This window comes from Benincasa hispida, chromosome 11 (genome assembly GCF_027475165.1).
Source record: "Benincasa hispida cultivar pf3 chromosome 11, pf3_genome.v1.1, whole genome shotgun sequence".
NCBI lineage: Eukaryota > Viridiplantae > Streptophyta > Magnoliopsida > Cucurbitales > Cucurbitaceae > Benincasa > Benincasa hispida.
This window is the reverse complement of record NC_143488.1, coordinates 10,566,077-10,582,644: the sequence shown is the minus strand read 5'-3', so window position 1 is coordinate 10,582,644 and position 16,568 is coordinate 10,566,077. Positions and strand designations below refer to the sequence as shown.

At 38.6% G+C, this 16,568-nt stretch overlaps 2 long non-coding RNA genes across 2 annotated transcripts in view; both read right to left on the bottom strand.

Moving 5' to 3' along the window:
- Positions 1-3,658: 3,658 nt before the first annotated feature.
- LOC150032379 (uncharacterized) overlaps positions 3,659-16,568 on the bottom strand; it is a 35,234-nt gene continuing 22,324 nt past the window's right edge. Inside the window, exon 2 of the long non-coding RNA XR_016524367.1 lies at positions 3,659-3,906. This is a non-coding gene — a long non-coding RNA (uncharacterized LOC150032379). The remainder of the gene's footprint in view (positions 3,907-16,568) is intronic.
- Positions 14,908-15,677, bottom strand: LOC150032380 (uncharacterized). The gene is made up of 2 exons (XR_016524366.1): positions 15,228-15,677; positions 14,908-15,145 (listed from the first exon to the last, which is right to left on the bottom strand). It is a non-coding gene; the product is annotated as an uncharacterized LOC150032380 (long non-coding RNA).

Here is a 16,568-nt window from a genome sequence, read left to right as displayed (position 1 = left end):
TTATTCACGTACCGTTGGAGCTTCAAGCTACAAATCCATAAGGTCCCTTTGGTAGCTCAATTGATCAAGTTGAGAATCAGTTCTTGGAGTTAGTTTGAAGAGTTCAAATTAACATAAGAAAATTCAATTATATATGATATAATTGGTGTGATGTATGAGATACATCAAGTGAAGGACTAATGTAAATATGATTTACATTAAATACCATAAAATAGAAAAAAAAGTATGGTTTGTATATTTCATGAGATGAAATATTAAAACTATAGGTTACAAATATAATATAGTAAGTTGGTTATCATATTTATTTATAATATATTAATTATATGATAATTGATTCTTTTTCTCTAATAACCGATTGAGTGAGAGGTTATTGGTGGTTTTATGGTAACCGTGAGATAAAAGGAAAAATATTTTCCTAAATTAAGAGTTGCCTCATTCGGAAAGTAACTCACGGATAAGCTATCAAGTGAAAGTGTTTCACTAAGCGATAGCTTGTAGAGACTAAACAATCGTGGAGCTTTGACTATACGATAATCATTCAGCTTATCGTAGCTACACGATCGTGTGGTTAAGTCTATACGATAGGTTGTCGTTGACTGAACGATTGAACACTTCGTCCATACGATAGACAACATCTTGTCTCCCACTTGCTCGATCGTTGCACTCCAGTCTCTTCCTCAAGCCAAGATCATACAGATCCCACAACTCCTGGATTCTCACACCGAGAATACCAAGGTAACCATTGTGGTGGTGTCCTCACTCACTTCGTGTATCGAGTTGGACTCGATTGTCTTTGTGGAGGTTGTTCGTTGTGTTCGTGTTGTTGTTCGTGTTGTTCCGATCGTTGTGTTCGAGTGTTGTCTTGGACACTTATAGACTGTTCGAGGGATTCTTGAAGAATGTTTCTTCAAAGGTATGCATACTCTATCTCTTGAGTTCTATCTAAGCATGTTGTAATTTCTTATTGTGCATGACCTGTTTGTTTCCGTTCTTGTACTATAATTGTTTATATTCAATTCGAAAGGAATATGGAAAGATCATTCTGCTGCTTAATTAAATCCTCATGTTTAATTTCCTTCAATTGGTATCAAAGTCAGGTTGTTTTGATATTCCAAATTTCATTTCTGTTTTGAACTTCTTTTACAGTCGTGGTGGGTTTTCTACATTGTGTTTAAGAGTTAAATGTGTTTCTAGATGTGTTGATGAATGTTTACGGGATGGTTGCCTTTGTTTAAAGCTTTCTTTATGATAATTTGTAAGGCCCCCTGCGTTTTTGGGCATAATTAACAAGCAATTGAGTTTGTAATTCAAAGTATTTGTGTTTGTTAAGTTGTTTGTGATGAAGTTTTGAAGCATGGAGATGTGGTTCTCATCGAGGAAGATGCCAAAGGTTGGTCGTTTTGTGTAGCCTCAGGTAAACGATTGTTGAGATTTTTCTAAACGATCATGTAGAAAAGTTCTATGCGATCGTGTAGTATTTACTAAACAATGGGGTAACGCGTTTACTTTATCACGTAGCGTTAGATGCACGATCTCGTGGACGCTGGAGGTAAACGATCATATAGAGCATTTGATGCTCATCGTTTAATAAAAGGCGCACGCACTAAACGATCGTGCAGTTAGCATGCTTCATTGCATAGTCACTGACTACATGATGACATTGTGTATGATACCTTGACCCTTGCTCAACGATCGTTTAGACGATTGTGCTTCACCGCATTGTTGTCGTCTAGTTGATCGCTTAAGGCTTGCGTTGCACATTGCACACTGCACGATCGCATGCCTCATGCTTCATCGCATAGTCAAAGATACACGATCGTTGCTAAACAAAAATTTAAGCTCGAGAAGCGTTGGTAAACAATTGATTAAAGCATTTACTTTCTCGTATAGGTGATCACAAGGAGTTGGTACACGATCATGGAAATGCGGACTTCGCCCAGGCAGTTCAAGACCTAGTTCGCCTGTTTGAACCGGAGACTCTTTACTATTTGTAATAGTTAGGTTTGATTTTTGAGGATTTTGAGGCTAATTATCCCGATTCATCAATTTTATTTAATATACATGAGATATATGTTGTTTATATGCCATAGTGTATGACATATAGATTCAAAACTCACCTTAGATTATGCAATAATTCATGCATCATATATTATAAGTGTTGTAATATAGTTTTTTGGCATGATGAAATTACAAGAAAGCATGTGCATGCATCATGAAATATAAGAGTTATATTTATGCATGCAGTAAGCATATTCATGCATCATCTTTATAATATAAGCGTTATAGTATAAGGGTGTATGAAAGCATGTGTGCTTGGTTCATTGCTTGGTTGTATAAGTGTTATATAAAATATAGCAATTAATGAACACTGCATGGAGCATGACGCTTAAGCTTGTTTATAAAAGTTATGAATGCCTTGTATGTGTAGCTTCACATTGTAGATGATTTTGGTTGTTTCCTGTTATAAGCATTATAATGGAAATTAGAACTAAAATCAATAAGAAAGAGTGGCAAGCGGACTTAGGCAAATTCATGTTTTAAAAGGGTTTTAAAATTGGATTTAGATAGACTTAAGTTGAAGGTTCTAATGAGATTAGATACCTAAGTTAATCTTTTTAAATCAGTTTAATAGGATTAAATTGATTGGCATAAAAGATTAAATTTGTATTAATCTATCTATAAGGGACATTTTGTCTAAGGCGGGTTCTGTCTAGGCTAGGGTACTTAAGCTGACGGAAATGGAACATCCCTAACTGGGAACCTACTTGGAAAGGTGAATTAGATAGATTTGCTACAAGCATGCGACAGTTGATCAAAGACTTCGATAAAGAGTTTAATGAATGATGATAAAAAAGTTGTTTCAACTTTCCAAGGTAAAAGTTACTCTTAGACAAACCTAAAAAGCTACTTAGTTAAAATTCTTAGCCATATTTTTTTCTAAGTAAACTAAACCCTAGGTTATAAAATACTCAGTGAGAGGAAGAGATGTATATGATATGTCAATGATTTCACTCACGCTTTTCCTTGAATGTTCACACCGTGAGATTCATGCTTGGCCTCGTGGTGCCCTAGAAGCATCACCCTTTGGATGGTGTTTGCATGAGTCAATATCAAGGTGGACGGAGAGAGTATTTATAGTAATTGGGTGAAGGGTGTGTTTCAACACATCGTGCGGTCTCTTTCATTGGTTCGCACCGTGAGATCATTCTTGCACTCCCTCGTGGCGCCCCGAGAGCGTCCCCCTTCAGATGGGTTTTGTGCAATTGTCAATATCAAGGTGAACTCTAGAAATGGATAGAGTCACTTTAGTTTTTGCCCCAATCGGATTTTTTCCCTTCGGATTGGCTACTTGGAGTGGAACTCTAGGGCCTAAAATGACGGGTCGCACTTACAGAAATTTGTTAAGTAAGTTAATGATTTCTTTACCAAATCAATGACGGTTAGTCGTGACAGGAACAAGAATTATTCTGGTATTAATGACTGGTTGAGTATATCTCAATTCAGAGGAGGGATAAATTGACCACCCTTCGAATACTTTTGTCCTAAACCTTTTGTAACGACTCGACCCCTTTTGGACTCAAGTTAGGCTATTACTAAATACATGCATGCTTGGAACTTAAAATGACGCCCTTTTATAGTGAAATAAATGCTAAATAAATGAGGTAAATTCAAAAGACCTTCATTAAATTCAAATATTAAAAACAGATGATAGGGTATCCATAAATCATAAATGGTAATAAATAGGTCTAAAAACAAATCTTAATAGTAAGTTTCAAACATCAAAACTAAAGGTTGAAAAAAAAAACATGAAAAGAAATCTAAATATCATGAGCGGAAGCATAAAACTGGTCCCAGTGGCTCAATCACGAATTCTGCTTGTCAATCGCCAAGCATCTTTACCTTTACCTGAAAAAACAACATGATAAAGGATGAGTATAAAATACTCAGTAAGTAGCCCCACTATTGAGGTCAGGCTAGGCATTTATGTCCTCTAAATGCTTACCTCTGGTGGAACATATAAACTGCTCTAGTCCTCATGAGATACATACATATATGAAAAATTGATTTCTATCCTACTATAGTTAAGTATGCCCATTACCTCTAGTAAGTCCCGTAGGACCATCAATCTCTAGTGATTCTTGAAGGAAACACAACCTTTGGTGAATCCCAAAGGAAACACAACCTCTGGTGAATCCTGAGGGAAACACAACATTTGGTGAATCCTGAAGGAAACACAATCTCTGGTGAATCCCAAAAGAAACACAACCTCTGGTGAATCCGGAAGGAAACATAATATTTAGTGGGCATCTAACTAATCAGTAAGGACACTATCATACTCTCTGTTGGGGTTGATGCCCTAAAGTCTCATGTCCTATAGTTTGTAAACAGTGTTTACAAACGCTTGTGTTATTAATATATGATATTTACTTCACATTTTGATATTTTGCTCAGTTGCTTGTTTTATTTACTTTACCACAAACCAATAAACATAAAATCCCTGGTTATTTGTATGTGACTCAAGCATGTATGTGGTGGAATACAAGTGGATCATGTCTTGAGTGATAAACAAAATGGTCTGTAGTATATGGATAAAGGAGGAAAACTTTATCCTGATAACGCTACGGATGCGGCCCACTTTGTGGAATGGTCACAAGTGTTGTGACTTGTTACAGATGGTCTGATCCTGATCATTCATATTGGGGACATGCGAGCGGGGGCATCCTATACAAAGAGTCTGTATAAGGAATGACCACGAAGTGTCAATGTCTCGTTATATAACACCGTTCATGACAGAGACTTCATTTCACTAAGATAACCATAGGTAACATGACCTCAATCTTGAGTGAGTTGAGAACTCTTGCCATTTAGGACAGTCCTTTGATTTGTATGGGTGCGAGTGGCCAGTTCGCCGATTCAAACCTACCATTTTGGGGATTCGTCTAATTTGGGAGCTAGGAACTCAGCTACACAAGATGAAATTCACTCCTTCCCCGAGGCAAGGGTAAGTAGATAGATAGCTCCCTTAAAGGCTGATTCCGGGGCTTGAATGATGTGGTGCCACACACCTTCTCTTGGCCCGAGAGGTGTTCACACATAGTAGGACTATGTTGTATTTTTCATTAGAGGAATCAGTGAGATGTAACTATAGGGGCAAAACGGTAATTTGGCCCAGTTGTACTTACGGACATCTATGAAGGGTCATCGTACTCATGATTGGTTATATCCAATGGACACAGAAATATATCTATGGTAAGAAGAGCTCAACTGTTGGTCTTTAGTGGAATACCTGACAGTTAACGGATGGTGGATCTCGTAACTAAAGAGTTTAGTCAGTTATTTACGGACCGTTGGAGCTTCGAGCCATAAGTCCATTAGGTCCCTTGGGTAGCTTGGATAAAGTCGAGAATCGGTGTTTGGGTTAATTTAAAATGTTCAAATTGACAAGAGGAAGTTCGATTATATATAATATAATTGGATTAGTTAATTATATATGATATAATTGGCTAAATGTATGAGATACATTATTTTGGAGGAAATTAGATATAAATATGATTTATATCAAGTAGATGAGAAAATACTATAGTAAATATGTGATATCAAACTATAGGTTAAAAATATAATATGATTATATTTATTAATTAATTAATTGGTTAATTATATGATAATTAAGCCAAAATTCACATTTGGATGTGGGTTAGTGGGGCAACGTCGGTTATTGTAACCGATGAGTTAAAATGAGAAATGTTTTCATTTTCCATCGCCCGTCGTTCAATCGCCCGAAGAGAAAAGTGAGAATGTTTGGTAGAAAGCAAAACGATTGCTTAAGCATTTCGAGAGACTATACGATAGCTCCTCGCACCTAAACGATCGTCTACCTCGCGCCTAAACGATCGCACGCTATTTCCTATACGATCGGATAGCTTCTCTAAACGATCATATAGTGTGTCAGTTTTAGCTAAACGATTGTATACCTTTTCCTAAACGATCGTTCAGCAAATCTTGCACGATCGTGTAACTTCTCCTAAACAATAAGCAGTCTGCTTTGTGGTAGCATTTTTTTTCTTCCCAATTGCTATCGCCTACATGATTCGTGTTTCCTCCTTCCTCTACCAAATTCAATAAAGCCTACCCTTTGGGTTTTCACTCCGAGAATACTTGGGGCTCTTTAATGGTGGTGTCGTCCTCGTCGCAGTCGTGTGTTCGCGGTTTTTCGTGTTGTTATTGTTGACGCTGCTGCTGGCCGTTGGTAGATCGATTGGAGGGTTCCGCTGCTTGGAGTGCCGAAGTGTCAAGAACGTCTTCAACTGGTATGACACTCTTTCCCTTGTTATATCTCTGTCTTAGCATGCCATTAATTAAGTTTTGTTTGCATAACTGTTTTATTGAATGTATAATATTTATTTCGGTCACGGTGAGATCGGAGCGATCCGAATGCGCTCATGGAACTCTACGAAATGAGATCCTTCAATTGGTATCAGAGCCAGGTTTTGATACTCCGACTTCTGTTGCAACGAAATAACATTTACATTCATGGTGGGTGCATTTCTACGCTGGTTTAATAGTTAAATTTTGTTTTGGATGTGCGGATTAATGGATGTTTTCGGAAAGATTAGCCTCAGTTTAAGTTAAATCCTTTTACATTTGCGGTTGTTTGTAAAGGTCCCTGCGTTTTTAGGCAATAATAATCGTTATCGAGTCTGTATTCAAAGTGTGCTTGAAGTTTATAGTCATTCGTCGAAGAAGCAGATTTGTGCAAGCGTTGCATAAGAGTGGTACGCGATCTGGGCAACCGTTGCGGTTCTTCGAGGAAGGAGGCAATTTAGAGTTGATCGCATCGTGCAGACGATGTTCTACGTGATTGTTGTTGATCGTATCGTAAAGATGAAGGAGTAAGCGATCGTTGTTGAATGCATCGGTTAAATGATGGGGTATGTCAAGAGTTGATCGTATCTTGTTGACGATTGGGTACATGATCGCCAAGTATCATTTAACGTGGGCGCACGCTAGACGATCGTTTAGGTCAGCAGGCTTCATCGCTTAGTAACTGACTAAACAATCGCTTAGCATCACAAGGTAAATCGTTTACCTGGTTGCACGCCTCGTGTATACGATGAGATGCTCGCGTATCATTTAAAGCACACACGCTAGACGATCATTTAGGTCAGCAAGCTTCATCGCTTAGTAACTACCTAAACGATTGCTTAGCATCGCAAAGTAAATCGTTTACCTGGTTGCACGCATGGTGTAGTCGATGAGATGCTCGCGTATCGTTTAAAGTGCACGCACTGACGATTGTTTAGGTCAGCAAGATTCATCACTTAGTAACTGACTAAACGATTGCTTAGTAACGCAAGGTAAATGATTTACTTGTCGTCACGCTACACGATCGCATAGAAGATCAAGCTTCGCAGCCTCGTCGTCGTCTACACAATCGTTTACTTATGCTTCTATCATCTAGTTCGCGCTAAACGATCGTCTACCTACTGGAGTTTAATGCATGATGAAAACCTCATAGCAGTTCAAGACCCGGTTTGCCTGTGAACCGGTTTGCTCAATGAAAAATGTAATAAATAGGGTTATTTCATTCCGGTTTTTTGTAAAGGCTTGTCCCAGTTCGTTAATTCTTTTGTTTATTACATGCGATGTATGTTTTTATATATCATATGGTATGCACATATAGTAAATCCCACCTTAGGTTATGCCATGGTCATGCATCATCTCTTTATTGTAATTGTTAAAATTTAGAGAAACATGATTTTAATTATGTAGGAGCATGCTCTACATCATATAATATAAGAGTTATATTTATGCATGCATAAAAAGCATTGACATGCATCATCTTTATATTATAATTGTTATAGTATAAGGGTGAATGATAGCATGTTTGCTTGGTTGTTACACGTTACATAAAATTTATATATAGTAATTACCGGACATTGTATGAAGCAAGACACATAGGTTATTTAATAAATGTTATAAATGCCTCTTTGTGCGCAATGGTTTTAGGTGTTTCTTTTTAAAAGTTAAAGAGAAATTAGAACTTAAAGAAATAAGAAAGACTTGCATGCTCACTTAGGTTTAATTCGTGGATTTAAAGTGTTTAAAACTTAGATCACATAGACCTAAGATCATGGTTCTAATACGATTAGCAACCCTAAGACTTTAATCTTAGGATTAAATTGGCTAATAAAAGGTTTAAAGTGTAACAAATCTATCTATAAGGGACCTTTTGTCTAAGGCGGGTTCTGTCTAGGCTGGGGTATTTATGTTGATGGAAACGCACACCCCTACCTGGGAACTTACCTGAAAAGGTGAATTAGATAGATTTGATGCATGCATGCAAGTTAAGCACAGTCCATTAAAGTGTTTAAATGTGACTACTTGAACTTGTTCATATTTCATAGACAAATGTTGTTTATGAAAAGAGTTTAAAAAGACAACTTAGACTAAAATCAGTAGTCAGATTGTCTAGGTTAATGAATCCCTAGGTAGAACATTTAGTGGGAGGTACTTGGGGCATAAGATGCTTCACTTTTAACGTTTCTCCTAAATAGTCCACACCGTGAGATCTACCCTCGACCTTGCGACACCTTTGGCGTGTCCCCCCAACGGATAGTGTTTGGGTAGGTCAATATCAAGGTGGATGGAGAGAGTTTTCATAGTAAATGGAAGCGGGAAGTGCGACAGCATATCCCTCAGTCTCTCTTTTTAGGTTGAATAAAGTTACTGCGCATCGCCTCGAGGCACCCTAGGAGTGTCCCCCTAAAAGATGGCAGTTTTATGCGTTGCTTTATTTGATCTCCTACAAGAGGATAAGGTAACTTAGTCTCATGTCCTAATCTGCTTTTTCCCTACAGTGGGCTCATTAGGGCAGGACTCTAGCACCGAAAGCGAGGGGTTACACTTACATGGAATAGTTAAAGGTTAACGATTCTGGACCAAAAATGGTGGCTGTTAGGTTCAGTTCCAAAAGTTGGTTCTGCCTAATGGTTGAGAATGTCTCATCCCAGCGACGGGGCAACGAATCACCCCACCGGTGGCGTTTGTCCTGCCTCACTGGGCATCATTACAAAATAGAAGTCTATAACTTAGGGTACTTGAAACTGTTTTGCAAAACTGATTGGTTTAAATGTGGTTTAATAATTTTTTGTTCGTATTTTCAACAACATTTTCAAAATGGCAACAATTACGCTAGCATTGTTAAGCGCCGAAAAACTTACTGGCGATAATTTTGCAACATGGAAACACATGATCACGACGATTCTAATCATCGAGGATTTCATGTTTGCTCTCACGGAGGCTTGTCCTCCTATTCCAGCTCCTAATGCCTCTTGAAATGTTTGGGAGGCATATGAGCAATGAACAAGGGCGAATGAGAAGGCCCGAGCCTACATCTTGTCAAGTCTTTCTGAAGTCTTGGGCCAGAAACATGAGCCTATGGTCTCAGCGCATGAGATTATGGAGTCCCTACGAGGGATGTTTGGACAACCATCTGAACAACATATGCATGAGGCTCTTAAATACATATTCAACTCAAAAATGGAATACGGCACCTCTGTTCGTGAACATGTGCTTAACATGATGGTCCACTTTAATGTGGCAGAGTTGAATGGGTCTACCATCGATGAGAGCAACCAGGTTAGCATAATCCTGCATTCATTGCCGGAGAGCTTCCTGCACTTTGTTAGTAACGTGATTCTTAACAAAGTGAAATATAACCTTACAACTCTCCTCAACGAGTTGCAAACATACCAATTTTTACTGAAAAGTAAGGAGAGACAGAAGGGTGGGGTAAATATTGCTTCATCCTCCAGGACATTCCACAGAGGTTCGACCTCATGAACAAAGTATGTACCTTCTGCTTCTAAATCTGTAAATGGAAAGAAGAAGAAGGGTGGTAAGGAAAAAGGGAAGGCACCTGCTAACCCACCGCCTATCGCTCCAAGTAGGCATCCACAAGTTGCTAAGGGAAAGTGTTTCTACTGTAACCAAGATAGACACTGGAAGAGGAACTGTCCTAGGTATCTGAAAGATAAGAAAGCAGCCAAGGCTAAGGCCAAGGCTGATAAAGGTAATGTGATTTACTTATGCTTGAAACTTGTTTAGTGGAGAATGATGATTCCATCTGAATAATTGATTTAGGCGCCACTAACCATGTTTGTTCTTCTTTTTAGGGGATTAGATCTTGGCGACAGCTAGAGGCTGGTGAGATGACGATGCGAGTAAGCACTAAGCACGTCATCTCAGCTGTGGTAGTGGGAGGATCCAGTTAGCTTTACAAAATAGGTTTATTGTTTTAAATGATATAAATATTGTTCTTGAACTAAAGAGGAACCTCATTTCTGTAAAGTGTTTATTGCAATGTAAATATATTATCTCTTTTAATTTGAATAAAGCGTTTATTCATAAAGATGATGTTTTATTTACACAGGAAATTTTGAATCGAATTTATACGTGCTAAGGTTGTTAGCAATTAATTCCCCCCATAATACTGAATTTTTCAGAACTTTCGTAATTCAATCAAAACGACGATGTATTTCTCTAAAAGAAAATGTCCAACTTTGGCATCTTCGTTTAGGGCACATCAATCTCAATAGGATTGAGAGATTTGTGAAGAATGGACTTCTAAGTGAGTTAAAAGAAAATTCATTACCACTGCGCGAATCTTGCCTTAAGGGTAAGATGACTAAACGACCTTTTACTGGAAAAGGTTATAGAGCCAAGGAGCCTCTTGAGTTAGTACATTCTGACCTTTGTGGTCCGATGAATGTGCGAGTCCGAGGTGGCTATGAGTATTTTATCAATTTTACTGATGATTACTCAAGGTATGAGTATGTTTATCTTATGCAATGGAAGTCTGAATCTTTTGAGCAGTTCAAATAGTTCAAGGCTGAAGTTGAAAACACATTGGATAGACAGATTAAAACACTTCGATCGGATCGAGGTGGAAAGTTTTTGGACTCGTTATTCCAGGACTATTTGATAGAACAAGGAATCGTTTCCCAACTCTCAGCTCTGGGTATACCTCAGCAGAATGGTGTAGCAGAGAAGTAGGACCTTGTTAGACATCGTTCGCTCGATGATGAGTTACGCTTCCTTACCGGAATTGTTTTGGGGTTTCACAGTGTAGACTGCGGTCTATATATTCAACTGTGTTCCCCAAGAATGTTGCCAGAACACCTCTAGAGTTGTGGAATGGGCATAAAGCTAGTTTACATCACTTCTGCATTTGGGGTTGCCCTGCACATGTGCTTAAGGCTAATCCCAAGAAGTTCGAACCACGGTCAAGGTTATGCCGCTTTGTAGGCTACCCCAAAGGTACACGAGGGGTTATTTTTATGATCCGACGGAAAATAGGGTGTTTGTTTCAATAAATGCTACTTTCCTGGAGCAGGATCATATAAGGGAGCACAGTCCACAAAGAAAAGTCGTGTTGCGTGAGCTTTCCAATGAAACTACTGACACTTTAACAAGAGTTGTTGACGAGGTTGCTACATCAGCAAGAGTTGTTGATGGGAGTTCATCTAGTAGGTCAGTTTCACCTCAAGAGTTGAGGGAACCTCGACGTAGTGGGAGGGTTACGAACTCGCCCATTCACTATCTGGGTTTCACGAAAATCCTTGTTATGGTAGCAGATGACGACGTTGAGGATCCGTTGTCTTATAGAAAGCCAATAGAGGATGTTGATCAGGATGGCGACGTTGATGAACCTTGTGTCTACAAGAAGATCATCAACGCTTTAGTAGTCTTCTTAGTGTTGTACGTAGATGATATCCTACTCATTGGGAATGATGTAGGTCTACTAACTGCAGTTAAGAACTGGCTAGCGACCCAATTCCAAATGAAATATTTGGGAGAGGCTCAATTTGTTCTAGGTATACAGATCTTTTGAGATCGTAAGAACAAAGTGGTAGCACTATCTCAAGCATCATACATTGGCAAGATGTTGTTCAAATACTTAATGCAAGACTCCAAGAGAGGCCTACTACCGTTTAGACATGGAGTCACTTTGTCTAAGGAAATATGTCCGAAGACGCCTCAAGAGGTTGAGGAGATGAGACAGATTAGTTTAACCCAGGCCATTTTAATATTGCTGACCCGTTTACGAAGGCTCTCACGACTACAGTGTTTGAGAGTCACCTACGGAGCATGCGTCTACAGAATCGCCCGTGGTTGGACTAGGGCAACTGGGAGATTTTCTTGTACTGGGATTTTATGCCTTAGTTTATTGTTTTGTACTAAGTTTTTTGTACACCCTACTTTGCTTTAGGACAAGTGGGAGATTGTTGGGGTTGATGCCCTAAAGTCTCATGTCCTATAGTTTGTAAACAGTATATACGAATGTTTGTGTTGTTAATATATGATATTTACTTCACATTTTGATATTTTGTTCAGTTACTTGTTTTATTTGCTTTACCACAAATCAATAAACATCAAATCCCTGGTTATCTGTATGTGACTCAAGCATGTATGTGGTGACATATAAGTGGATCATGTCTTGAGTGATAACCAAAATGGTCTGTAGTATATAGATAAAGGAAGGAAACCTTATTCTGGTAACGTTACGGATGCAGCCCGCTTTGTGGAATGGTCACAAGTGTTGTGACTTGTCACAGATGATCTGATCCTGATCATTTGTGTTGGGGACATGCGAGCAGGGGCGTCCTATACAAAGAGTTTATATAAGACCTGACCAAGAGTGTCAACATCTCATTATATAACACCGTTCATGACAGAGACTTCACTTCAGTAGGATGACCATGGGTATCATGACCTCAATCCTGAGTGAGTTGGAAACACCTGCCATTGAGGGCGGTCTTTTGAGTTGTATGGGTGCGAGTAGCCAGTTCGCCGATTCAAACCTACCATTTTAGGGATTCGTCTGATTTGGGAGCTGAGAACTTAGCTACACAAGATGGAATTCACTCATTTCCCGAGGCAGTGGTAAGTAGATAGATAGCTGCTTTAAAGGCTGATTCCGGGGCTTGAACAATGTGGCGCCACATACCTTCTCTTAGCCCGAGAGGTATTCACACATAGTAGGACGATGTTGTATTGTTCATTAGAAGAATCAGTGGTACTTAAGGAGTGAGATGTAACTACAGGGGCAAAACGATAATTTGGCCCAGTTGTACTTACGGGCATCTATGAAGAGTCATCGTACTCATGATTGGTTATATCCGATGGACACAGAAATATATCTGTGGTAAGAAGAGTTCAGCTATTAGTCTTTAATGGAATGCCTGACAGTTAACGGATGGTGGATCTCGTGGCTAAAGAGTTTAGTCAGCTATTCACGGACCATTAGAGCTTCGAACCATAGGTTCATTAGGTCCCCTGGGTAGCTTGGATAAAGTCGAGAACCAGTGTTTGGGTTAATTTGAAATATTCAAATTGAGAAGAGGAAGTTCGATTATATATATTATAAAATTGGATTGGTTAATTATATATGATATAATTGGTTAAATGTATGAGATACATTATTTTGTAGGAAATTAGATATAAATATGATTTATATCAAGTAGAGGAGAAAATACTATAGTAGATATGTGATATCAAACTATAGGTTAAAAATATAATATGATTATATTAATTAATTAATTAATTGGTTAATTATATGATAATTAAGTCAAAATTTACGTTCGGACGTGGGTTAGTGGGGTAACATCTGTTATTGTAACCGATGAGTTAAAATGAAAAATGTTTTCATTTTCCACTGCCCGTCGGTTAATCACTCGAAGAGAAAAGTGAGAGCGCGCATTGGTAGAAAGAAAAACGATCGCTTAAACATTTCGATAAACTATACGATAGCTCCTCGCGCCTAAACAATCGTCTACCTCGCGCCTAAACGATTGCACACTATTTCATATACGATCGGATAGCTTCTCTAAATGATCGTATGGTGTGCGGGTTTTAGCTAAACAATCGTATACCTTTTCCTAAATGATCGTTCAGCAAATCCTATACGATCGTGTAACTCCTCCTAAACGATAAGCAGTCTGCTATGCGATAGCGTTTTTTTTCCTCCCACTTGCTTATCGCCTACATGATTTGTGTTTTCTCCTTCCTCTACTAAATTCACCAAAGACCACCCTTTGGGTTTTCACTCCAAGAATACCCGAAGCTCTTTAGTGATGGTGTCGTCCCCATTGCGATCATGTGTTTGCGGTTTTCGTGCTACTATTGTTGATGTTGTTGCTGGCCATTGGTAGATCGATTGGAGGGTTCCACTGCTTGGAGTGTCGAAGTGTGAAGAATGTCTTTAATTGGCATGGCACTTTTTCCCTTGTTATATCTTTGTCTGAGCATGCCATTAATTAAATTTTGTTTGCATAACTATTTATATTGAATGTATAATATGTATTTCGGTCACGGTGAGATCGGAGCGATCCGAACGTGCTCATGGAACTCTACAAAATGAGATCTTTCAATCTCAACATCACAAGTAATGGTTCTATAACATACATATACACCTCAACATCATGGCTCTACAACATACATATATGCCTCAATATCCTCATATCAAATACAACCTCATGGAATCAAGTATCAACTCATGCTAGCATACAAGTATCTACGTATACAAATAAGTCTTTCAGATCCTCATACAAGAACATACATCGGTTATACTATACTATCCGTCTATCATGCTATCGTTCTGTCATAATATTCATCTATCATGCTAGCATACATCTAGTGCATGGCCCGTGGGTAATTCTAGTAGTAGGATTACTTACCTCAAACCGCAAGTCCAAATATTTCCCTCAAAGTAACTACTCGATGATGAAACTCAAATTAAACTAACCCAACATTTAATTCACACTAAGGCCCAATTCCACCCATCAATTCATGCAATCAACCCCAAAAATAATTTAAGTGTGACTTGATCAACGGTCACTTCCAAGCTTTGGCACCAAAATCTCCACTAAATTCCACAAAGAAAAAATACATTAGGTTCTAATGGACAGCAACCTTAAACCTTCGAAATACAAAAGTCAGGTCATTACTTAATCCAATCATTAGTGGATGTCCAAAGATCAACCTCAAGAAAAACAAATGTTACCAAATTTCTTGTTGGAAATGAACCCAACCTGCTGAACAGCACATTGCACACTTCAAACTACTCCAATATTTGATCTGAATTCTAAATATAATAGGTATCAACCAAAAAGGAAATCCAAAATTTAATTGAAAAACAATAACCTTCAAAACTCAACCAATCTTACTCAAAACTACAAGATCCGGCAAAAACCAACGACGGCTGTGGCGACGGACGGAGAACAGAGGGCGTGGACGGAATGGATGAAACGATACAATGCTAACTAGACGAATGGTGCGCTGGAGCAGACGAACGTGCGGCCGATCTGGCGCACGAACGGTCAGCTTCAGGGCTGGCAGAATCCGGCGTGACATCAAACGGGAACGGCTAGATGGATCTGACGTGAGCGAACCGGCGTGCGGGTGCTGAGTGACTGATGCTAAGGTGGTGAGAGTGGCAGCAGGTCTTTGGTTAGGAATCGTGGCATCGCTTGGCTCGTTCACACATGAAGGTCGGTGCGTCTTCAACGACAACTGGATGCGAGTGGGAAGAGCAGTTGATGGCATCGGACTCTAGGGTTGGGTGGTGCGGAAAGTTAAGGGGGCGTGCGTGAGGAAGAAGAAGAAAAGGGATTTTGTTTTATATAAAATAATAATAATAATAATAATAATAATAATAATAATAATAACTACTTAAAAGGAAATAGAATAAACTTTTATTATATTCTTTTCCTTGTTCTACTTTATTTTATTAACTTTCTTTCCTTCTCAAAATGAAATTAATTTCTGTTATTAATTTCTAAATTGAATAATTTCTAACGTCAAAAATTAAATTTTCGCAATTACACTTAAGTCCAAAAATTCAAAAAATGCCATTCATTAATAAAAATAACTAAAATTACATAAATAATAAAAATTCGGGGAGTTACACCTTTGAAGCGTCATTGCAAAACTAGATGTCACATAGGGTTCATTTCAGTTTTGCTAAACTGTATTGGAAGTTGTATGTTTTTCAACGAGTATTTGCTTAAAACCTAATCTAGGTCAATGTGTTTCTTTCTCAGCAACATGAATGTTTTTCTGTTAAATGCCTCTAGTTTGACCGATTACATAAAGTGGAAAGAGTTCAAGATTAAGGAGCGTCCTCAAGTCCTTACCCTTGATGCATCGCGAAGTGTTCGTCATGCATATAATTTGTGGATGAAGGCTAATTCATTGGCCCAACTTCACATTTTGGCTAGCATACCTGATGTTTTAGCCAAAAGGGTTGAGAACATGGTCATTGCACGTGAGATCATGGACTCGTTGCAAGAATTGTTTGAACGTCCGTTCTTACTTTTTGAGCACAAAGGGATGGATGACAAAGAAACCAGTAGTGTCAGTTCCCAAGATAACCTCTAGTTAGAGAAAGCAAGTGTAGCTGACTCTAATAAAGTTCATCGACGAGAAGTGTTCTCTGAAATGGAACTTGGAGGTTATTTAGGTTATGATACTGATCCCACTACTCTTCAGAAGAGGAAGAAGTCTAA